Source organism: Osmia bicornis, chromosome 2 (assembly GCF_907164935.1).
Source record: "Osmia bicornis bicornis chromosome 2, iOsmBic2.1, whole genome shotgun sequence".
Classification (NCBI taxonomy): Eukaryota; Metazoa; Arthropoda; class Insecta; order Hymenoptera; family Megachilidae; genus Osmia; species Osmia bicornis.
In genome coordinates this window covers 5036069-5054032 of record NC_060217.1, presented here as the reverse complement: position 1 = coordinate 5054032, position 17964 = coordinate 5036069, and the positions used below count along the sequence as shown (strand labels likewise).

Below are 17964 nucleotides of genomic sequence, written 5' to 3'. Positions count from 1 at the left end.
CAACTTATCTGCGAAAAGCGATGCTCGATTGATTTTCAGATAACGATAATTAAAATCACAATTATACTGAAATTAATACCCGTGTTAAGCGTTTGTTATAAGTTGCAACCGGGTTGATTTTGACAGGGACAAGGATCTAGAGCAAGAAATCACGAGACGAAGGCAAGTAATTGTTCATAAATCAGAAGAATTTCATTAGCAGCACCGTGGCATGCAGGAGCGCATTAAATATTTATGCACTCGTTAGGGAATCCAGTGGATTTCCTGAGTGGCTCCTCCAGTTCTCATTAATCGTGCACCCGAGATCCTCGCTGTACAACCGATGACATTATTCCTCCTGAGTTTCAGCAAATGTTTCAGCGTTACAAAAACGAGTCGAACGAGCTAGTGACTAATGCGCAAACGAACCGAGCGAAGAGATTTATTGGGAAATTTACCACTCGTGACTAAACAACATTCCAGCGGGCTACGAGCTCCATTACCAACTCGCCAAAGAGACATATTTCTCTTTTAAAGCTGCAGATATCTGCCAGGACATACCTTACCGATGTTTAAATCGTTCGGGGTGTATCAATCAAAATCTGTGGAAAAAAGAAATTTTCAAACTTCAAGTCTGCTAAGCATCCATCGTTATTAAATTCCCCAGCCTGGCACTCAGTGCAAATTGAATGAAAAAAAATATAGAATAAATTCATTCTAGAGCCTCGAAACTTACAAATAATCTATTTGCAAATTAGCATCTCATATGGAAGCAACAGGAGCAATAACGAAACTGCATGCGCTCAACTACCGTTCCCCTGTTCTGGCTAGAAAAAAATCGCGAACCGCCATTAACCCGACGGGTATCCACGTCACCGATACCCATCGCTATTAACAGACTTATCAATATTAATATTAAGCAGCTTATTAATATTAACGACCGCGAGACGGGCGAATCGTCGAACCGTTGGAACACGGGAGAATTTATCGAGAAATTGCATCCCCCCGGTGGAACAAGACAGTCTTGGACAGAACGAAATAGATAGGCTCCTCTATGGGGGCAAGCCAGTCATCATTAATATTATAGCACAGCGGCGCTCATCGCGTCAGATCTATGCCGACCTCTTTCTGTCCACGTCCGATACGCGAGATCCATGCGGTGTCCGAAGGCCAGACACATCAAAAGCCACCTTCCTCTACGTTTCTCTACCGATCTCTCTTCTTGCTGAACGTACCACCATCGCTGTGGCTCTATGTCAGGGACGGAGATCGCTGTGATGCACTGTGATACAAACAAACCAGGACGACGAAAGTTTTTAGTTTAAAAATTTCAGTCACCATTACATAAGTCATGACTTACCTGGCATCATCTTTCGACGATTAAAACGACATTTCGTATCGATATCCTGATTTGTTTATCTTCCAATGCATCACGTTACTCGAAGAACCTGCCCCGATGTCCGTCCCTGCTATATATCCTACCAGCATTACTGCACTCATCGTATCTTCTTGATCCGAGGCTTGAATTGATGACTATCTGTCCAAGTGAAAACGAGAGATATCCTCGTATCCGGCCCGAACCACTGGACCAGCCGTCGTCCGCTTGTCCTCTGCAAGGCTGGTGCATAATAATTATGAATTACGGAATATAATTAAGAATGAGCCAACCAGAGACCGGTTCGGTGACGCGTCCCGAGCGAACTGGACCTCCTCCCGGGCTGAGCCTCCGACAGCCGTTGCTTTATTTATTAAACGACCTCTTCTAGTGCTGAAAAGATTAGAAGTGTTGGCGATACGCTTCGTTTTGCTCGCAAGATGCTTGTACGCAAGCGTTGGGTGTCGATTGATGAAGTTTTCTTGAAACGAAAAAGTGGGGAATGTTCTTGGACAGGGGATGAGTTGTAGTTGTTTTTATGTTAAATAAGTTTTTCAATTATATATTGTAGATAGTTGTTGAGTTCTAATAAAATTTACTTCAACTTCCAATCGAAAGTGTTCATCAAACCCTTTGTTCTCCAAAATCTCTGATTTTAAAAATTACAAAACAATGACCAGTTTAGATTTCCATATAAATTCTAAAAAATAGTTCTACAGATACAGTTTCGTACTCACCCTTCAAACAAAATCCACCTCAAAGATGAAATAAAAAAAAATAAAAACCACGAAGAAGGACGACCACTTTAGTAAGAAAAAAAAGAAGCTTCCATCAAAGGAAAACATCTCGGACAGAGCGTTGTGATTCGAATGACAGCTGATCCGGAATTAGAATGACTGGTATCGGACGTGTCTTTGCATAGCTCAACTCCTCCCTCTCCTTTCGGAGGCTGTTGGCGTGTGGCGACGTTTCGAGGATCGTCGGGGGATCCTTGGTGATCGAGGAGGTGCCATCAGTCACCGGCCACGAATCCGACGGGGGTTGCGCTGTTCGCGCGAACGCTCCGTTTAGTTAACCCCATTCGCTTGCTCCGTTAACCGCACGACGTGACGACGCCTAAGCGTCCTGGTAACCGCTGCACCTCGAAAACGATTCCTCCGATGCCTGCTTAGCCTTACATCCTCTTTGTGACGATTTCATTATTGGTACTCGGCGAGTTTGCGTCATTTTTTCATAGAAATGACCATCGCATGTATATACGCAATTGTTATACTCAACACGGGCTGTGAATGACGACTACAAACGGCAGCAATGACGAAAAAGTTAATAGCAGGGGAACGCATGAATGAAGCAAACTGGAACGATTAGCCACGAATAAAATCTTTGAACCGTGTTATTTTAATTCAAGGTACAATCTCGCCGGCTAATGAGTGGTTGGTGTAAAGCTGGAATGTTAATCAGCCAGAATTCATCAATCATTTCTACAAAGAAAATGTAGAACGATGTGATTTACGAAAAGTAATCAGATATGTGTGCGAGTTATAACAAGAAAACGAATAGATATAAATCATAATCAGGTTGTTGCAAGAAGTTGCCGTTAAATAGCATTTCTATCCGTATTTTCTTTATTTTTTCCCTCTTTATTCTTCGAGCGATAGAAGTTACACTTTTTGCGGACTGTTAACGAAGCTTTCAACATTTTTAATTTTGTCTTCTATCTAGAAGATTACAGATGTAGATTTCTTGACTCAATCGATGCAAGAAATGAACACATCATTCTTTCATTTCATCGCCTGAAGAATCTCTAAACGCACCCTAAGATCGATTTCCCACTTACTACGACTGAGACAATGCGAATCGAAATACCTCGGAAAACAAGAACAACGATATGCAAGGTATCGCGAGATTCTTGAGCATGACAGGAAATGAGTGACAAGTATGCAACTGGAGTAAGGCGCAGGACGGTGCAGTATGGAAAGTAGCAAAGCTATTCCTGTGGTTGCTGTTTCCTCTTGGCAGTTACCGACGCCAGTGTGCTCGCCAACCAGCACCCTCTCCCTTGTGTCAGGCATATCATTAATCTTGCTATGTTTTCTCGCGCACTTGGATGTGGATTTAGACTCGAGACTCCGCGAGGATCTCTGGAAACGTAGGTAAACGCGTCCACCGCGACCCCAGAACCGTTTGTCTTCATTCGACGACGCCGATTGAACCTGGCTGCTGCCCTCTCTTCTGCCAACTTCCGCCGGATACGCCAACTTCTTCGTGGCTCGAACTCGGTTTACAGTTTCTTCTCAACGTCTAATCTTCTTGCGATCCCTGAAAAAAGAAAAACGTAGAGATTAATATTGGATCGAATAGGGGTTTGATTCAGGGCATTTTTATACAAGTTCGTTAAAAATTTATCATTTATTTGTGATTTTGTTTAATTCGTTTAATTTCAAATCAGATGCAATTTTAATAAACCCTACCCCTTGCATAAGTATTGCAACAACTTCGCGCCTCTTTCATGTACAGAACCAGAAGCAAAACATACAATTATGCTATTATTCAATGCATAAACACTTTGAACTACACTGCTTGAAATGTCAGTCATTTCGTAGTTACTTTCTTGCAAAGAACGTCTCTTACCTAAGATTAAATCTCTGATCGTTCCGTAATTGGGGCAATTACACAAGGTATTACACAATCAGCACTTTAAAGCAGAATTGATTCTATACAGTACAATATTTCCTATTTTAAATTGCAGTTACTTTCGATAAGTTACGTTTACCATTCCTTCAATAATCAGTTAACGTAATGGGAATAAATTCATATTAAATTTAATAGGTTTGCAACCTTTGTTTGATATTTCCTACCCAAACCTTGTCTAACTCGCAAACTCAATTACCTACTCAAGCCACTTCGAGACTTGACTGAAAGCAGAACACGATTACACCGTTCTCGTAAATCGAGCTTAATGGAGAAACTCGTGCCACGAACGTCCGGTTATGTGTTTTTACCGTTTACCTGACACCGTTGGCTCGCGACTATTTTTTTGCGATTTCGTGTAAATGATGACGTTTTGATGGCAACGATGTTTACAGGTGAGTTAATGACCCGACTGCATGGCTGACTCTAATGAAGGAATTCATGTCGGACGTCAGGAAAGGTGCCCACTTGTACTCGACTGCACGAGCACATCATGGTTAAGGACACTTTAATGGTGTTTACGTATTAACTAATGATCCTCTTTAACTTGTGAATTCTTTGATGAAAGAGTGACTTAGGTTAGGTTCGAGTTAAGGGAGATCCTTTAGAATCAAATTTTTTATTAATATGGATAATTTTCATATTAAAACGAGTCTGATGAAAATTTCAATTAGAACTCATGAAAATTTTTGAACAATTACTAAAAGAACTTCAATTGTATTTTTGGTACAAACTGCTCGAATCAGAATAAAATGATCGAATCAATGTTTCCTCGTTAATCACGACGATACGTGCGTCATGGTACGCTTCATCGGTTTCCAATTAATTTCCTTTTTTGCACTCTGCTCTGAATTGTAGATTTTCCACTAGGAACTCTGTTTTTTTCAATCCTTTCATTGATCAGCTAATCCGTGTCGTGATTACAAGCTGCAATTAGATACTCACACATCACCAATCAGCTAATGATTTGCGTTGATCATCATCAGTGATAAGGCTGTTCTGCGATAAGCGAGCAAATAAAATATGCTTCAATTAAGCAACAATTACACTTCGGTAGCACTGTAATCATCTTGAGTTTTAATGATCAATGATCGTAAATTATACTAACGGCTTGTATAATAAAATGCATACAAACTATCTTGTAGATTGTAGTAAAAGATAATTTCTTTGTGAAAGAGGTAAATGAAAGAGAAATAAGCAACTTTAGTTATCGTGTTATTTGAAAAGAGGTCAATCATTGAGTATAAAAGGATTGTCGAGGATCGAAGAGTGTTCTATTCAATTCTCAGGTATGCTCCTATCAACTTGGGTTAATTCAATCATCAATTTAATTAAATTAACAGTATTCTATTCTAACTTATATTAATCGTGGATGGACAGTCATTTATTTCTATGTGTTATTGTTACATGGTAAAATTATCTCTTAATTCAAAATTCATTTTTGAAAGTAAATAAAAATTGCTAGAATAAACCAAAAATACAGAGATGTCATACACCATCACACCACCCATCTCATTTTTATTCATCACATTAATGCAAAGTTAATCACTGACAAGCTTAGATTTTTAATTTTCCATTCCATGGAAAAATTCTGTATTTCAAAACAATATTTACGAAGGAGGTTTCATGTCTGTCTTTATAAAAGCGTGCAATCATGTAAAACGTTCTTTTTCCGATTGGAATCATTATGAAATACATTGGCTTTTTTCCCTTTTTCTTTTTCTCTCTGCTCGATTGGCGCACGCGCGAGAAATGGGCAGGCTACTTGAACGGTAATTACAGCCGTGTATGCACTTCATTAGCACTTACCAGCCGTTGCGTAACGAGCGGCGTGTCATTTTAATGTGAACACGATCAAAGATTAATGAACGCGTAGCGGCTGTTACAGAGGGATTCAAGAAAACGCAGCAAAGCTACGTTCAGTATCTTGTGATCGACCGTGAATAAGAGGATAAGGTGTCGAATTAAAAAAGATGAGATGTCTATCTAACCGTTCGCTTATTCTTCCATCACGAATCGCCGTTCTTTGTCGTCATCTTGGAAAATACAATCCGCTTATGCTTCTCTTCGGGGATTCTTCAAGATACTACTTACATATTAATTTTTTTTCATGAAATTCCAAATGGTAGACTGCGGATTACAAATATCAAATTAATTAAATTTTTAGATGCTTTGTATCGATGGGTTGAGGATTTTGAAGGGTCTTCGTATATAATGGAAATGAAAAATTTGAAAATTTAGGATTTAAAATTAATGTAACACGCTTAATTGATACGCTTAATAACTAATTTAAACTTAACGAACATTTACAATTAAAGGATTATTAGTTTACAATTTACGAATTTTGAAGCTATCTGTACAGGCTGCACCAGGAATGTGCACTCTAATGCAGCGTGTGTAATAGGTGCAATATATTGTTGATAGATGATTATTATCCTTTTAGAAATTCTACATACAAATCAATATAAAATGAAGATGATCGAAGAAATAGGGGTTGAAGACACTTGAAAGGCTCAAATAGATCACTATAGTCCATTCAACGAGACAATTTCGCAAATGCATATAAATTCACGTGCTCGAAACAGGCTCGACTTACTGTATACAGACCTCGACCGAAGCGTTTGAAGAACTGGAAAGAAATACTGACTCGTCTCATTAGACGGACTATAGACACGTAGCCAATTAATTTGAACCTATACTAACAGAAATTTATTGCAAGTATCGTGTCATTTACTTTGCACTATGATTAATGAATTTTTTAACGACCTTCAGTATCCTTACCACCATCTTTCTCCCTTGACCCCATTCAACTATCATTTTTTAAATTTCTTACAATGTAAATGTTCGATTTTCCTAAGTTACCGTTTCTATCTGTATCTTCATCTTCTCTTTTGTTTGACGATAGAACAGGTATTGAAACGCCAGTACAATTGTTGAAGATTATCGCGATATCATTGAAAAATGTCATGGGAAACGATTAGCACATAGTTTAGAGACCACACCGTAGCTCTGTATGCACCACACAAACCTCTCTAGAACCGAATTTGTCGCCTCTTATCAAACAAATTCGGATCTACAGGGTAGATGTAGAGCATTAACTGGGCCTTCTCCTATCGGCACGTTGATTTCACAACGCATAACATTTCAGAGAATTTTCAGTTGTCTATGATTTTGAATAACATACGTGCCGCTTTTAACTTCTTCGTTGGCCCAGTATGCTATCGACGGTGTCCAACCTTCTCGTCATCATTTGGTCCATCTAAAAATATTCTCTAATTAGTATCTTATTATTTTTATTTTAATTAAAGCTTAATGATTTAAAAACGAAAATTCATAATTTTGGTATTTGATTGATGCCACAATTATAAGGTAGTCCCGAATTTAATAGAAACACTTCGAGCATCCTTATTCCCGTTCCAAGAAGCAGAATGTTTCTCAAAGGATCCGATAAACAGTTAAAATTGCCGCTCTCGCTAGCCCAGATCGAGAGTAGCCGAAGTGCAGAGTCATTTGAAAATAGAACGATTGTGTCGAGTCATTGCCTCAACGAACAGGGTTGCATCTATTTCTGCAAAGCGTGCCACGAAACGAATTCCATTAGTTGAGTAAAGAAATTTACTTCAAACACCGCATGAGTATAAATGAAATTTGGAAATTAAAAATTTGATGCTTAAACCATTTCAACAAATGATGCAAAAATCATTTATTCTTAAACGATTTCAGAAATTGAATTATCTAAAAATTTCATCCTCTTACGATTATCAAAATTAATATAAAAGACCCTAAAGTTTCTCCTAAAACATCAATACCAAAAGTCATCAAGATTCGTTGGTTGGAGTTGGTGATTTCGATACACTGTTAAAGATAAATCCTGTTATGTCACTTGGCACACTTCCAGGACGTATATCGTGTCTGGTTATCTTAGCGACAATAATCATATTACACCTGCACTATCGATAGTGATTGATGCTCGTCCCTGGGATCGAAAGCACCTGAGCGTTAACGGCTCACGGATGACACAGCTGAATGTAGCAAGGTCGTGTTCTTCTTCATCCTCTTTCTCCTCTTATTCCGTAGCGGTACAGCTTCTTTTATTTGAGCGTGTCGATGTACCTTCCATTTCCAGGTTACTTGGTCATCGGCGTTCCTTGTTTATCTGAAATCATCGATGGTCACGGATCATTTCGTAATCTTAAAAGTAAACACAATTAAAACCTCTTTTATTCCATCTAATTAGGGGGAATAATTTATGAATATCCAATATTTTACTATGAATTTCGTGATTACCTGAAGCGTCAGAGAACATCGGAAAGGGCCATTTGTCAGATTAAGTTTGTCTGTTTATATTGAAACTTTGAAGAGGGAGGAACACTGTGGACTGTCAAAATATTTTACCTCGGATTATTTTGTTCAGGGAATTGAAACAGATAGGACAACGATAGGCTCCCAAATTCCTCGAGCTTCGAGCAGTGGGTTAATCCTCTTAGAATCCTCTCCTTCCGCTTGCCAATCCGGGATTAACTTGAATTAGGCGGGTACTGGTTTCTACAATCAAAACAAGTCAATGTTAGTATCTTGTTTAGATATCGATATTGTTAATCCCCTTGTGTGTTAAATAAAATAAAGTTCAGTATAACATATCGAAGAATGTGAAAGGGTTGAAAACGTAAGAGGTAATTCATGTTCCAAAGGAGGAAATAAATCGAGTAATTTGAGATTGAAAATTAACGAGCTGTCGAAAATTTGTCAGAAACCTTAATCCTTCGAAACGTGACTTCGAGAATGACGTTCGAAACGAATCCTCAAGGGTGCATATTTGCGAGCAGGTAGTCATTGATTTGTATCCTTGAAGAGCCAGTAACCTCCCTCTTGGGACTAATAAACCAACATGAATTACCACTATGAATCTTAAAACCCTCTCTAGATATACAAAAGAAAATTTTCCACCCCACTATCATTTTAGTAGAAGCACCGTTGTATATTTCGTACAGCCACGAAAGTTAATACTTTCAGCACGAATGGTGCTATGGTAATGCTTTAATTAACATTTTACAATCTCCTTATATCGCTGACAAATCGAAAAATTTGTCACTGAGTTTTCACTCGGTCCTTAAAATGAAGGCAGATTTTACAAACGACGCGTCACTAGTTTCCACAGAAAAATATCTCCCACCACGAAGCATCCCGCGTGCAGAGGGCGTGCTAATCCTGGAACCCTCGTGTTCCGATAGGTGGAGCGAGGTCGGTGGTTGCTCGAGTTTCTCAACGTCTCCTATCGACCCGATTTCACCCTCTGCTCGCCGTAACTGCCTACGCGTCTGCACCCCGACGCTATTATCCTCGTCCCCTTATTCGCATAATTTTCCGTATTAGAACTGTTGCTCCCGAAACCATCGAAACTTTTCTCGCTCGAAGCAGAACTAAGTTTGACTACGGAATAATGGAACTTGCACGAACGATGATATACTCGCCGTCGCTAATTCCCTGGAAAATGTTGCTCGTTGAACTGAAACGGAGGGTATGATAAAATAATTTGTGTATTTATGGCAACGGGTGCTGAAACTTCTCGATGATAATCGGATTTTGAAAAATCATTTTCTTAACTAGAAAATGATGAAAAATTTACATACCCTTAATACAACGGTGCTTCAATGAAATTTTTGAAAACTTTGATTTAATATACTGCATACCTGAATTTTCCATATTTCCAGTTTTCCACGTGAGATTAAATTTGTACCTGAAATCAAAATATGTTAGATGGAATTCGATCTTACAGTTTTGTTTTTTATTAATTACATACCAATTATTTGTTTCAGCACTCTTTCTGTCACGTTGATTACCTGAAAACGAACGTTTTCTGATGAGCAAATGGATTGGATGTAAGCAAGCAATTGAGAATTGGCTTCATTTGGAGTGTCATAATATGCACAAATGAAATATAGTGTACCGTGTAAGCGACGATAAGAGCAGCCGAGTCAGCATCAATCAACCCCTTCGTCGCGAGAGTCCCTCTTTGAACAATCGACATCCGCACTCTACCCCTGTTGAAAAGCAAATCGATCGTGAAATAATTATTTGGCACGTATAAAATTTCAGAAAATAAAATACGATTAAAAATGATTTCAATGTTTTATCATTTTAAATAACACACACCATCAAATCCACCAAATTCACAAGTATTTCAATACACTTTCCTTCAATTCGAAAACAAAAGAAAAATTAAATCACCACCATAACAATGCTACACACCTTCAAACATCATCAGACATCATCACCCTCGTGCATTCCAAGCGTGTAAATCACGATCCCCGAAAAAGCTCCAAAAAGACAAAGCTGTCGATGCTGCAACCACCGTGGAAGTCACTTTCGTACAAATCCCAGCCGATAGTTATAGCGTTGGTTCGAAATCGAGAAGAGATAAGACCCGGGTGTTAGTCGAATCCTCCCGAGGAACACAAAGAGGAACACACACCGGCTGGTCTGATGGCTGGACGGGACGTCATGGCTGAACCGACGAATAAACCAATAAACGGCGCAACCATCTGCTTGCCAGCCGGCACATCTCTGTCCTCTCCCCGTCTCCTCGGTTTCACGGCCTTCTGTCCTCTCCATTCTTCTTCTTCCCTCCTGTTGTTTCTATCTTTCTCTCTCCTGTTTCCCCTCGGCACCACCATCTTCGCCAACAGCACTAGCAGCACACCATTTTATGTGATCCTGAAATGAAATCCACGCGAGGGCTCAGCATCCGTGGGGAACTCCCGTTGCTTTTATTCCACGACAATGAGTCCCATCCACCCAATGTTCATTGGCTTTCCCTTTCTTTCTATCCCCTTTATCGAAATTCCACTTTTTCCTCGAGTTAGATAGAATTTCCACCGATAAGGGTGAAAATCTTTCGCTACTGACTCGATCCCCCCGAAGGAGAGGGAACCGTGTGGGGTGGCCAAGGTGAAATCGAGAGGGTGACTCACGTAACGGTTGACGATGAACGGAAGAGGGATTTTTGCTGCCTCGAAGATATGGAATAGAGGGTTGGTGATGGTTGGTGGAAAGATTTTTATGTTGAGAAGATAGGGGTGCTCTTTTTCAAAATTGTAAATCGAAAAGTGAGCACGAAAGAAGAAAGTTTTGTGTTCGAGAAGAGGAAGAGAGTGCAATTTCGAGAATTTGAAAGTTCCTAGCAAACTGGCCAGTGAATCGAAGGTCGATTGACCGCCATTATTCTTTGCCTATTAGCTCCAAAGGTCCACGATACCTGCTTCGAAGGCAGGCGAGGAAAAAGTTGAACAATAGTATACACCGAGCATCCCTGCTATATTGCCGTAATAAAACTACTCTGGTGCTGTGTCCGTAAAACCGGACGTGCAATTCCGAGAAGATTTTTAGCGGCCCCGTTAACTTTGCATTTTCAACGGGAAGAGCAACGAGGAGGCTCGTTGTCTCTAACTGCCTCTAATCGCCAGTTGCCGACCATCTTGATGTTTGCAGGAAATGATAAAACATCAGGAACCAAAGACCGTACTAAACATCAAGTACCATTATAGACAATTTAATAATTTCTCTGCTGAAAATAAAAAACTATACAATTTTTGTATTTTGGAAATTGTAGAAATTCTTGCATTAGAATTAAATGTATTAATTAACGGTGTTTGCGGTATCATCGCGGGACTTCATTAGATTATCTTAAAAGGACCAATTAAATTTTTTTCCGAGTGTGGTTAAAAAAAACAGTTCCAACACTGGTGTGGTCGAATTAGCGTGTAGTTTATAACATCGTACTGCATCGGTGTCAGTGGTGGGAAACGACTTGTGTCCATATGGCAAACTATAAAAGAGCAACGAGACCTCGTTGCGTCTCCCATGGTCGAATTGCGGCGCGTGACGTCACTTCTCGCGGAAACGTGTTAATTTACGATCGCGACACTCTAATTTCTTGATATCAAGCGCCGTGAAATTGCGCGGAAACAACGGGAATTCGTCATTGGGAGTAGCGGAATAAAATCTATTTCACTCGCTGTCAACGAAATTCCATTTTGATTTCACTCTGCTGATTAAATTAAAATTTCTCTGAATACCGCAGTGAAATGGTCGGATGAAGGAAAAGGTTTTATAAAATTTCTTAGTATTTAGATACTTATGGTTAGTGAATAGAGTTATCGCATATCGGAAGGGCAAATATTCAACAAGTAAACGCGATGATAGGTTGTGAATGATGCGTTTAATATCTAAAAATCGCGGTCCGTGTATTGTGTGGACAACATCGATCATCGGAAGCTTCGTCGCGTCATGCCCGGCTCTTGTTCGTTCGGGTGTCGATTCAACAGACCTGTCGGTGTGTTTTAACTAATAACAAGCTTGCGAGACACTTAACATGATGTAGTGCACCAGCATGGAAAATAAAATGACAATATTTGCAGGGATAACGCTACTGTTTGTACACAAGTACTTTCAATTTTTTTAAACATCTTAGATCACAAAATTCTAAGTCTAATAAATAAATATTCATAACGCTAAAGAGATTGCATTTGGAACAAATTTCAAAGATAACTTCAATCATAAAATGGTAGATTTCGAAATTTCTCTTGTTACAGTCAGAAAGCCACAATATAAATTAAATTCAATCATGAGGAAATAATGATCAAGTTTGCCAATAAATTAAGAAACTTTACCAGAGGGGACTATAAATGAAAATCAAGGATTAATCGAGCCAGGACGAAGTTGAAGCATCGAGTGGGACGTACCAGCAAGTTTAGGGATCGAAAGACTAGACGTGGAATGTGGGCCGAGTGAGTCCTTGATTGGAGTTATAGCCGGTTTGCCCTCGTGCACACACGTTCACTGAATATTGTCGTCTTCCTGAACGGATTCGAAAGCAACTTGCTAAATGGATCCACGTAGAACGTGACCAACTCGTAACGGAAGCATACTCCAAAGAACACAACAGTGAACTTCAACGAGGAACCATCTCAGATAAGGTTCTGTTACAGAGGGAATATTGAGCTCCTGGAATTTTAATGAATGTACAGATAACCTTAAACCTTACATGTGGAAAAAAATCTTAAATACATTTGCAATGAATGGAGCGAGGGAATGTAGCATCAGAGGAAGAGATAAGAAGATAGAGCTCAAGTGTTTATTCCTGTTTGATTCTTTTTTATCAAAACATTAAATTTATACTGCAGTGAATTAACAATGGTGGTCATGTGAGCCCCGATGCAACGAATAACTTGAAGTGGGTACCTAGTTCCATATATTTCTATTAGAAATTTTTTATGTCCTGCATTCTTTGAATATTTTCATCTAGACTTAGGTTTCCAAAATCACAATTTATGTAGCAAATTTTAAATATTAAAACCTAAATGGGTACCCAGATTGTCCACACAAGTACGTTAACAGAATGTTATCGTTTACCTATGAAAATCGTTCCCGAGTTGAAAGGAATATCACATCTGAAGAAAGTCGATCGATTTGGACAAGGATGTCTCCTTGGTCACTTTTTGTGAAATGAAGCTAAAGCAAAGTGTGCCGACGAAGGGCACCGTACAAATCGATCGATGTCCCGCCAGATTCCGAGACGTTGGCCGAAACGGACGAAAAATTCACCACCGTCGGCGCCACTGGGAAACTTCTTATGACCCGCTTCAAAACAGAAACCTAATCACCAACCTGTCCACGATCTAATGACGTCGATTTTGCTTCGCTCGAATCACGAGGTTATTCCCCTTTTGCAAGAACATGCAATTTCGAGCCTAATGTCAGTCGAATTTGTTATGGTGGACGTTAAATCGTGGACAATTTTGAGGTTTGGAATGCGGTTTTGATGCGCGAAGCTTGTAAAAATGTTGAGGTGTATCTAATTTGCGTGAAATTTGATCAAACACTGATTTATAATAAGAAAGATGTCAAGCGGTCATTAATTTGCTTTCGTACTTAATAAATTATGACCTTAAATTGTAATTGGAACTTGTAATACGAGAAAGAGGTATTTACTGGGTCACCATTGTTGCTTTGGAAATTGAACAAATGATGAAATATAAAAATCTACATGAATTTAAATTTTACGAAGTAGTCGTGAAATAAATGAGTTAAAACTATCAATAAGAAATCACCACGAATAAGTCTACGCCATTGCAAATACTCACTGTAGCGAAAGATATCAGTTGCTCGCAAATATTTGGGGGTGCATCGACGGAACGTTGCTAGACATCCCCGACAAAGCTTTCACCACCCCCTTGACACAAGATGGTAGCAATGGATTCCCGGCGAGTCTGCGCTCTGAGGGTTGAAAACGCATGCATTGACACCAACGCAGATAATTCAACCCCCATATCTCGGAATCATTCTACGACTTAATAAACGTAACATACTTGGTAACATTAAGAAATTTAACATAACAATCGTGCATCGTCACAATCTCCAAATAGGAAAGTCCTTTCCAAATATCACTTTTCACTCTGAATTAAAACGAAACAATCTTTTACAACCCCGTCACCCATTTTGCGTTTGAATTAATACACAAGGGTATAAGATACTCCACTTGTCAAATCTTTTGTATCAATCACTTCGTTCAACTTTTAAAACAAATCACTGGAATGTTAAAATAATTCAAAATTTAATAAAGATGTTTGAAACAGCACAATGGAGATCGAACACAGTGTTTTTGGAAAATCCAACGGGTCACGCACAAGCGCCATGGGACGATGGATGTTCGAGTCTGCGTGGTAGAAGATGGGAACACAGTGGATCGACGCTGGGCGTCGCCATCGAGGGGTTGAAACCAGGGTGGTTGGTATTTCGATGGTTGGAGAGGGGTGAATCGTTGGCGCGTACAGCGGAGCGGACAGTGGCGTGTCCGTTCGGCTCCACGGAGTCGTGCAGACTGTTCCATGGTCCGGCCTCGTCCCTCCTCGGGCCAAGAACAGTCATTAACATAAATTGTCTTCGGTGACAGTTATTTCCACTACTCTTCGCTCCACTCTACCGAAATAATATTAGGCTGCCGCTAAAGTTCTATCCTCTGGTAGGGTAGAAACTTCATTTTTGAAAGTGACTTTTAATTGAAATTAATGTACCTTAAATTGAATTTTGCACTAATTTAGATCTAAAAGAAGGATACAAATTTTATCAATTTTTTAATTTTTACAAAATTATAATGAACAGAAATATAGTTAACAATAATGAAATATCAAAGACCATACTGAAATAAGAGAAACTATTACTTGATGAAGCGTGGCATTTATTTTAATGCCATCTGCATTCTGATCAATTGCAGCACCCAGATTGCGGCATGTTAGTACGTACTATTTATATTCCGCATTCCTTGTACATACCAGTAACTTGTCCGTGATATTGACCATGACCTTGAGTCTGTCGACTTATTCGGATAGACAGCCTTCAGAGATTGCATAGTCACGAATAGTATTCCAGTCATTGATCATGGACGCGAGATATTCCGTCCTGATAACCGATATGCCTTGGGTCTCTTGGGCACACAGATGTCGACCTCTTTGTCGATTTTCTTTTCTATCATGATGATTTCTAACTTAATTAATACAATTTTCACATCTGAAACTTCTATATAGTTCATCTGTAACTTCTATATAGTTCTTCATTTCATATAGTATTCAGGACTTAAAGTAAAATAAGTGGTGAAGACAGATTTATAGTTTTGAAAATTTATATTAATATGACTATGACTAAGATTTCATAATTAAAAAGAAAAAAATTTAATTTAGGGATGATTTTTTAAAAACTACTGTTACTAGCTATAGAGCATTTGCGATTTTATCAACTGAAGATAGTATAGGGATTGACTTTTTCTGTAAGGAAATTACTGGCAGAAGATATATTTTTTCAATTTGTAGAAACAAAACTTTCAGAAACTACTATTACTAGCTGTTGAGCATTTGCGATTTTATCAACTGAAGATAGTATAGGGATTGACTTTTTCTGTACGGAAATTACTGGCAGAAGATATATTTTTTCAATTTGTGGAAACAAATCATGAACTGTAGTATCGACGTTTGCATCACGAAACGGTTTCCACCCCTACCAGTAGATGGATGATTTAAATGGATCAATTTTGTACGGTATGTAGCGCGAAGTTTTCAATTCTTCGCTTTTTAAAATTTGAATATTAAAGCTCAATAATTATACCAAGGTAAAATTATCAATTTTGCTAATTTCTAATACATTAGAAATGCCTGTACATTTTATTACTTTCGTAAATATTAAAATTATAGTTTGACTTTATGTTATCCATATAATTTACTTAAAGTTTCATCTTGACCAATTATTCTCAAATTGTAATTAAAAATATTTCATTTAATTCAGTGAACCTTGGTTACTCATCTAATATTCCTACGCCAATGTGGCACGTCCAGGTGGTCGTAGGTCACCCGTAGCCGACTCCACCCTTCGTATGGTAGGCTTAACCAGAAAGACCCACCTATCGTCCGCATCAACCCCCACTTCCTCTTGACATAATTTGATTCATGATGGCTGTACAACGACCACGACGCCATCTTATAGCATACTCTAGAAATCGTTGAAAACCTTCATCGCTGGATATTGTAGACTGTAGATCTTGAAGAAACAGACATCTACCATTGGTTACAATGCACCTGTCAGATTGGTTGCCATTGTTTTATCGTAGATGGCAGAATTTTCGTTTCTACAAGATTAAAAGCTTTTGAAAATAAACTCCAATTTTCTTACTCGAATTTACTCTTTCAAATTTTATTTTAGTGTAAAAATATTTGAAGAATCTGCAATAATTTATATAATTTATTCTGAATTTTAGAACCAAAATTAAAATTTTATCTTTGTACGTTCATTATTTTGAAATCCTCCGCTATTTCCCTCACCTATAATTCCAGTACCATCCTTTTGTCAATTGTATTTTAAACATTCGTATACGAGGTGTCTCGTGTCGCAAGTCGAAGCGTTACGCAATCTCATAACAAGGCTCGTCGACCTAAACGCGCGCACGTGTCACATCACGTTTTCAGTTTTCCTGACACCCACGGCTTTTGCCGGCTGAAGTCTTACCTCTCTGCTCCCATGGGGCTAGTATTCTAGAACATGTAACTGACACTGGTCAGAGGAGAAGCATGCTTTCTTCCTCATTGAAGCTGACGCTGACTGAATCCGTAAGGCAGACGAAACGTTCCTCTTTGAATTCCATCGGTGTAAATTTAGAAAAATTAAATATTGAGTCTATGAATAATAAATATACTTGATAATGCTCTTCAATGTCCTATCTAAGATGAATCGCATAACAACATTGCAACTATAAAAAAATTAAAATCGATTAGACTGAAGACAAGGAAAGGAGTCATTTAGATTCGTTGCCAAGATTCCTAGAAGAAACGGCGACAAGAAGCAAGAAGAGTGTGACAAGTTTCGTGGTAGACGTAGACAGCAACGACCACAATAGGAGTCGGCGTTGACGCTTCGATAACTTGCGAATCAATATAGCGAGGGTTTCTTAGAAAAATGACGATAGAATGGACGCGGTTGTTTGCGACCCCCGCATCTCTTTCTCTCCTTCTTCTTCCTCGCGTTTCGAAGCTGCTGCCAAATCTCGGCCCGTCACCGAGCCGCGTGATTGATATCTACTTCGTCTCTACCACGGTCCTTCCTCCCTTTATCCGACCGATTGCCACCGTAGCCGACGGAAAACTATTCCGTTCACGCTTTTGTTTTAAAATGAACGCTTGTCTTCCCTTGGTCGATAAATGTTCGCGACCTCGGAACTGTGTCTTCGAATTACTTTACAGCCTGTCTCCGAAGAAGATGTGTTATACTCGGAAGATCAATGTTCAAAGCAAAAAGGAAATTGTTACTCGTGGTCCTAATCCCATAGAATGGCCTCGATCTCTAGATCGTTCACGGCAATAAAGGGTCATAGAGCGATT

At 39.0% G+C, this 17964-nt stretch overlaps 1 long non-coding RNA gene across 1 annotated transcript; it reads right to left on the bottom strand.

The window, feature by feature from the left end:
- Positions 1-3004: 3004 nt before the first annotated feature.
- On the bottom strand, positions 3005-14876 carry LOC114879090. Its single transcript, XR_003789852.2, has 9 exons — positions 14188-14876; positions 10295-10759; positions 9993-10086; positions 9846-9885; positions 9736-9782; positions 8441-8590; positions 7991-8201; positions 7230-7304; positions 3005-3673 (listed from the first exon to the last, which is right to left on the bottom strand). It is a non-coding gene; the product is annotated as an uncharacterized LOC114879090 (long non-coding RNA).
- Between the last annotated feature and the right edge of the window lie 3088 nt (positions 14877-17964).